At 41.3% G+C, this 8,055-nt stretch overlaps 1 long non-coding RNA gene across 1 annotated transcript; it reads right to left on the reverse strand.

The window, feature by feature from the left end:
• Positions 1-2,343: 2,343 nt before the first annotated feature.
• On the reverse strand, positions 2,344-5,974 carry LOC123083205 (uncharacterized). Its single transcript, XR_006439234.1, has 3 exons — positions 4,882-5,974; positions 4,441-4,546; positions 2,344-3,313 (listed from the first exon to the last, which is right to left on the reverse strand). It is a non-coding gene; the product is annotated as an uncharacterized lncRNA (long non-coding RNA).
• Positions 5,975-8,055: the final 2,081 nt, after the last annotated feature.

Consider the following 8,055-nt stretch of genomic DNA (forward strand, 5'->3'; position numbering starts at 1 on the left):
TGACTACCCTCAAGGGTCCCTTAGTGGAATCACGGCATCTTGCATTGTGCGAGGGCGTGAGGAGATTACGGTGGCCCTAGTGGCTTCTTGGGAGCATTGTGCCTCCACACCGCTCCAAACGGAGATTAGCATCCGCAAGGGTGTGAACTTCGGGATACATCATCGTCTCCGCGTGCCTCGGTTATCTCTTACCCGAGCCCTTTACTTATGCACTTTACTTTGTGATAGCCATATTGTTCTTTGTCATATATCTTGCTATCGCATAGTTACTTATCTTGCTTAGCATAAGTTGTTGGTGCACATAGGTGAGCCTAGTTGTTTTAGGTTTTGTGTTTGACAAATTAACCGCTAGGTTTATTCCGCATTTGTTCAAGCCTAAACCGTAATTATTTTAAAGCGCCTATTCACCCCCCCTCTAGGCGACATCCACGATCCTTCAGCCTCTTGCCGTCGCCCAAGCCCCAAGTCCAAGTCACACACGCACCCCGCACGCAGATGAATGCCAATCTTTTGTATATATAGAGGGATGAAAGTGGTGGCTCCATAGGAGTGCAGATGCCGTAGATCGATGAGGTGGAAGGAACAAGCAAGGCCATCCCTTAATGCGCACATCCCTAAGCGCATGCAACTAGTACTATTATATTAAAATCAGAGAAGAGGGACCGTCCCCCTTCTTGATTACTGGTGCCTCCTTGATTAGTAAGGCATGAGGCGGCGGCTGCCATTATTAAATTAAAAGTGTGTAACCAAGTGGTTGGTTGTTCAAGTTTCAAGATTTCTAGGCTCCAAACCTGATTACAACCACAACCTGTTCGTGCGTTCCGTTCGACCAACTTGTTTGCCTATAGTTCAGCCGCATAATGAGGCCTGAATAAGCCAAAGCAAATCTCTTGTATTCTCTTCGGCAAAAAAAAACATCTTCGTTTGGCGTCGAATTTGTTAGAATGATCGTCATAAAGGTACATCTTCTCCTTTACTATGCCTCCTCCCTAGGATATCCTAGTATATATATGTGCAACACACAAGAAAGATTAGCTTATTTTACCCAACACAACACAGTCCTCTCTTGGCAATTACATCGGATTGATTCACAACAAGAACCACGACAGTTTGGAGCTCATAAACTGATTTGATTCATTTACGAAAGAAGCATTTCCAAAACACATACACCTCTCCTATAATAGTAGTAGCGACCATGTCACCAAACGCAATTTTTTTGTTGTTGAGAAAAGGCAAAGAGACTTTTGCGTTTATTTGTATCGACAAGAAAGGGTTTATGTTACAAGTCTTTCACTAAGTACCCTTTCAACAAGGCGACAACATCCCCTCCCTAGGATTCATAAGTAAACAAAAGAGAAAATACCAGCAACGATTTCTCAAAGCCAACTTCTTTCTTTATTTCTTTCTCACACATAGAAATTACATGATTGCAAAAGCTAAATTTTCAGGATTCGAGGCCCCTGCTTTATCACGAAAGCAAAAAGGATCCAAATCAAAACAAAATTCTCTCCCACCACAAGCAAAGCATCCAGACCCAACGAACGCTACAAGACTACCAAAAAGAAAAACGAGTAAAATGGAAACTCCCATCCACTGCTCCATCCGTACGCCTCCAACACCGAGCTCTTGTGGCTCACTGATGACAGCCAGGACGCGTACCCATTGCTGTAGCTGTATTTCCCGTTCCCATTCCCCCAAGACGGCTGCTGCTGCTCCGTCCTCGTGACCGGCACCGACACGAATGATAGCTGCGAGTACAACACCGACGACGCCGCCACCGACGAGCAGCCGCCAGCCTCACACTTGAAGCTTAGGTTTCCGCCGGACCCGGTCCCAGAGCTCGTGTCATCGACACTTCCTTGTTCTTGCTAAAGGAAATTTTGTATAGCATTTCAGTTGGAAATGTATCACTCCCTCTCTGGTTCATCTTGGAGCTTTTGCTTCAGATTTAGAAAGGAAAATTGAGTTTAGTAGTTGAACCAAAAAGTGTAGATCATATTTATTCATGCAGGCAACTGAACATCTAACAAAGCTACAAATTCCAGAGTAAACTGTAGGCACATGGCTAAAGGGTGAGTTTAGAGTAGTATAATTGTTGCATCTATATTTTACTCCCTTTGTAAAGAAATATAAGATCTAAACGCTCTTATATTTCTTTACAGAGGCAGTAGTATGCTAAACATGCAACAGATTTCAGGCAGACTAAACAATAACGGTATTCTCTATTTCCACATGGACAACAATCAAACAATCTGAGAGCCAACCAAACCCATGCACATATAGAGAAAATAGCAACAGGCAAAGCTCAAGTAGAAAACAATTATTGGCGGATGAGTGGTGGACATATATCAACAAAGAATCAAGGATCCACCTGCTGGCTCGCTCAGAATCAACCCTCGCCGAGCTTTTTAAGGATGGCAGCCATGTACTTGCCCTGGTGCTCGGCGAGGGCAAGCTCCGCTTCTCTGGGCTCCCTAGTATCGTCACCAGCAAACTGGTGCCACAGTAATGGATGCCCCGGCCCTCTAATGTCATCCATGTTGAACATGCCCAAGCCAAAGGCTAGCTACATGGAACAAGTAGCATCCTATGGTGCACCGGCTGGGTGATCACCATCCAACTGAAGTGAACATCATAATACTGGGCAGGTCAGTATCATGCCCAACTTTTGCAAACAAGCTTTGTAACACAAGAATAATAACTTGTGTCCAGTAATAAAAACATAAACACGGCAATCTCTAAAAAAGATAGGTACTAATATGGTTGATTGCTATTCATGAGTCATATCATTGGCGTACATCAAAAGGGAAGAACCAGGTCCCCACGAATTACAGTGTTAAAACACTGATAGCTCCAAGAATTTCTTGTTCTCAGCACTACAAGAAAGCTACATCTACATGGAGGTCTATTGCTTTCAGCACTAGAGGATAACTACTTGCCTCTCTTCATTGCAAAGTGTGCTTAGCAGAAGTAGCTGAATTTTAAGTCTCATACTGACAAACACAACTTAGTTTCAGATATACAAGTATACAACTGATGTCACTCAGGATGCATCTCTTTTCAGTTATGCACTCACAATTACAGAAGACAGAATGTCATAGGGGATTACATAACACAAAAAACTTTGGTTTAATAAATAATAGATATTGCATATTAGGCTAGTGTAGTAAGTCCCAACGGCAAACAAGATTTGACAGCAAGGAAGGGGTTGGAAGGAGAGGAGGGCATACCTCGTCTAGTGCTTGAGGTGGCTGGAGTGCCTGCTGCTGCGAGTTCCCGCTCTCAGGAGAGGAGGGACCTTCCATGGTAACAGCTATTGTGGGAAGAAACAGCAAGAAATGGTTCCATCACTATGGACTTATATTTTTAAGAACATCATGCAAGAAACATGAGGGATTTTTGTTTCTTATTTGAACAGAGCACCCAATAAACTAAGAGAAAGAAAATCATCTTGTACACCAATCCAACACATGGCCTTCAAAAAAGTTTAGTTTTTTTTCTCATTACATCCAGCACGACATGATGTAGGAAATACACAACCAAACCATCAACTTTATCTATACACGCAGATCATAGAAAAACATAAGTGGATGCCAATAATCATGCTTCTAGAAAGGAATTTAACATATAGCAACCTCTAGTAGGAGATCAACTCCTCAAGCTTGAGGGTGTGAGCCATATTATAATCATAAGAGAGCTAGCTAGTACATGCTATACCTAACTAAGAATGATCTACTTGTATGCAGAACACATTTGCATACACATACACTTGGAAGCTCAGAATCTGCAGCTCACACAAAGAAAATCAATCAGAGTATAAGATACATGTGGTTTTAGAGAAAGCAAAATTTTAATACATATAACAGCCACTAAAAACTGTAGCAGCCTCTGCTTGATTTATAATCAACCTGCCTTTCACGCAAGGCACAACAATATCCCCTGCTTGATTTTTTTCAGTTCAGAACGACATAGAATGATTGTCGGGATGGGAACCCTACCCGTGAACTTGTTTTCTGATGGCTAGCAGCAGCATATAAAACAACTTATATGTGTCAGCCAGCTATCCCGATTGTACACTAGCCTGCTATTCTACAACAGCAACCAGCAAATGAACCTAACAGATTTTTGAAAGATAATGTGTCGGTTGTTACGCTTGAGCAGCTAACAAATTAAACCAGTTTGTTCAGGAGCAACGACAACATTTTCAAGGCAACCTATGCGAGTACAAGAGTGCAGTGCAGAGGGGGTCCTCTTGTCCAGTTAGAAAAAAGGTAATGTGTAGATGCAATGGATACACACACACACACACACAATTTTCTCCATTGTCAGTCATCCGAAACTGAACCAAAACGTGATGCTTTCACACACACACAAACAGTTTGCTACAGTTTTCTTCAAAAATATGGCCATTTTAACTCTTCAAGAACAGGATGGTGTTACCTCATCTTTAGCTCGGAGAGGACGGAAGGGTTGAGAAGCTTAGCACCCCCACATGCAGGGCATCATGAAGCATGCAGGCCCTCGTCTTGAGGAGGGACTGCCTTGCCTGCGTATATGAGCATATAGGTAAAAAAACCATTTGATATGAACATTTATGCACCAATTGCTAGATGAGTGAATGTCAGAGCTAGAAATCATTAATGCTCATTATCCAGGAAATACAAAACTTTGCGTTGTTGAATACATTCTGAATTCTAACTATACAGGGGGATAACTTGATTGGCCCGGTCTGATTTACACTATAATCTCAACAAATATAAATACGAATGAAATTCCTACACTTGTACCCTTAATCACAGATCAGGACCATGTTTTTAACAAGAAGAGACATCATTCGTATTTGGAGTTCAAAAGTGTAGAATTCTGAGTATTTAAGTGAACCTCCTTGTCGCTCTGGAGCCCAAGATTTGGAGGTTGCATCTCCAAAACCTCCTGGATCTAGGGGTCTGCCTGCAGCACGTACAAGAACAGAGCAACAAGGCGTGAGCAAACCAAGAAAACTTGATTCCTCAAAGAGGAAGAGATTCTCTTCAGAACAAGAAAACTGCTATCAATACGAGTAATATGTGTAAAGGGATTCTTGATAGAATCACAGATGCTCATTTCATTCAAAGTTCATTATAAATGCTTTGTAGAACTACAGTCCTGTCTTTCTCTATCAATAAAATGACTAACATGAACATGAACTCAAAACGGTAGAGAAAAAAATTTAAAAATTAGTCCATGGGTCCTAGCAGCAAGAACAAAATACATAGCACTACTCCACAGAAAGTTGCAGCAGATAAAAATCCAATCTTTCATAAAACTCATTAGCCCTTGAATTGTACCAATAGTTTTAAAGCATCTAAATGTTTCTATACAAAGGAATGATCTTTACTGCCAGCAAGTTTACATAATCACAGAAGGCTAACACCGACACATTGTTGGCAGTGCCTACTGATATTATTTGCAACCCTATCTTCCATATACCCAAAAATCAATCCCCAATGACAAGCAAACTAAAACACCATATCACAGCAACCATCCAACCATAGCTCCAATAGTAAGAAAAAGAAAAGCATGATGAACAAACAAAAATCAGTTCACGGGCAGAGCTCCCTCATTCCTCCATTACACCATGAGAAGAGCAATCATGTCCATGGGCAAAACTAAGCAACTAACCTGCATCATAAGATTCACATAATCAAAAACGGCTAGCATTGGCACATTGTTGCCAATGCAGAATGGTGTATAATTTGCAATTCCCCAATTAGAAACTACCTATAACTTCACACCAGCAACCATCCAACTCGATCACCCAAATCCCCCACTACACAGACAGAAGAGCTACTGTATCAGCGGACATAACTGAGCAACCAACCATGCATCAAGGACAAGATGCAAGCAAGGAAAACGGGACAGATGTGCAGGACCATCACAGCTACCTTTATCGTTCCGGCATTCGACCAGGGTCGCCTCAAATCTACGCCATCAAACAAACAGTATTGATGCGATGGCACCACCCAGCGCAGGGTACATGCAACTCATCTTGTTTCTGGAACTACATGACATGACAACGACTATGCAACCAACGGTGTTGATCTCACAACTACTCTAAACTTAAACCATCCTGCTATTTGCAAAAAAGAAGAAAGAGTTCTACCCAGCTTATGCATACTCTACATAGAGTTCTAGGTCAAACATGTGCAAAGCTACAAACTTCTAGCTTGCAGAATATCAACAGTGCAATTCGGTATTGACAGAATTTTATTTCACTTTCCTTTATGACATAGCACCATGCAACATAATCTTGTTACGTGTACAAGCACATAGACTCCGCATCGAAAGTTTCTTTCCTTCACGCTCGATCCAAATGATGGCATACACTATGGCATTGTAGGAAATAACTACCTTTATGCTCAACCTTCCTTTCACGCTAGGCACAACAATATCCCCTCTCTTTTTTCAGTTCAGAACGACACAAAATGACAACTTATATGTGTCAGCTAGCTATCCTGATTGTATACTACCTTGCTATTCTACAACAGCAACCAGCAAATGAACCCCATCTCACCAGGAGCAGTGTTTTGAAAGATAATGTATCGGTTGTTACACTTGTGCAACTAACAAATTAAACCAGTTTGTACTGGAACGACCACAACATTTTCAAGGCAATCTATGTGACAGTACAAGAGTGCAGTGCAGAGGGGGTTCTTGTCTAGTTAGAAAAAACATGATGTGTATATACAATGCATACATCGTACATACACACAATTTGCTACATTGTCAGTCATATGAAACTGAACCAAAATATGATGCTTACACACACACAGTTTGCTACAGTTTTTTCAAAACTATGGCCATTTTAACTCTTCAAGAACAGGATGGCATTACCTCAACTTTTGCTCGGAGAGGACGAGGGGTTGAGCATCTTAGCACCCCCACAAGCTGGGCATCACCAAGCATGCATGCCCTCATCTTGGTGTGGGGGCTGCCTCACCTGCTTATATGAGCATATAGGTCAACAAAAATAAACCCATTTGATATGAACATTTATTCGCTAATTACTAGACGAATGAATGTCAGAGCTAGAGATAATCGATGTTCATTATCCAGGAAATACAAAACTTTGCGTTGTTGAATACATTATGAATTCTAACTATACAAGTGGATAACTTGATTGGCCAGGTCTGATTTACGCTATAGTCTTAACAATTATAAATACGAATGAAATTCCTAAACTTTTACCCTTAATCACATATCAGGACCACGATTTTAACAAGAAGAGACATCATTCATATTTGGAGGTCAAAACGTAGCATTCTGAGTATTTAAGCGAACCTCCTTGTCGCCCTGGAGCCCAAGATTTGGAGGTTGCATCTCCAACACCTCCTCGATCCAGGGGCCTGCATGCAGCACGTACACCAAGGCGTGAGCAAACCAAGAAAATTTGATTCCTCAAAGAGGAAGAGATTATCTGGAGAACAAGAAAATTGCTATCAAAACAAGTAATATGTGTAAAGGGATTCTTGATAGAATCACAGATGCTCATTCTATTCAGAACGGTCATGTCTTTCTCAATAAATGCTTTGCAGAACAACAGTCATGTCTTTCTCAATAAATGACGAACATGAACATGAACTCAAAACGGTAGAGAAAAGAATTAAAAAATTAGTCCATGGGTCCTAGCAACAAGCACAAAATACGTAGCACTACTCCACAGAAAGTTGCAGCAGATAAAAACCCAATATTCCATAAAACTCATTAGCCCTTGAATTGTATCGATAGTTTTAAAGCATCTAAAGGTTTCTATACAAAGGAATGATCTTTACTGCCAGCAAGATATTATTTTGTGAAAACTAGCAAAATTACAGAAATTCATGATCCTCCCTCCTACACAAGCATGAACCTGGCTCGAGCAGTAAATCAAACACCAGGATGGACCCAGCCAGCCGTGGTACGTACATACATTGGTTTCACAAGCAAGCAGAATAATGGGACCTAGGAAGGCTAGAGCAAAGCAGAAACAAAAACCCAAAAGGAAGACCTTGTGTGGTGGTCGGGGTGAACGGCGGT

The sequence above is a fragment of the Triticum aestivum genome, chromosome 4A (assembly GCF_018294505.1).
Source record: "Triticum aestivum cultivar Chinese Spring chromosome 4A, IWGSC CS RefSeq v2.1, whole genome shotgun sequence".
In the NCBI taxonomy this organism is placed as follows: domain Eukaryota; kingdom Viridiplantae; phylum Streptophyta; class Magnoliopsida; order Poales; family Poaceae; genus Triticum; species Triticum aestivum.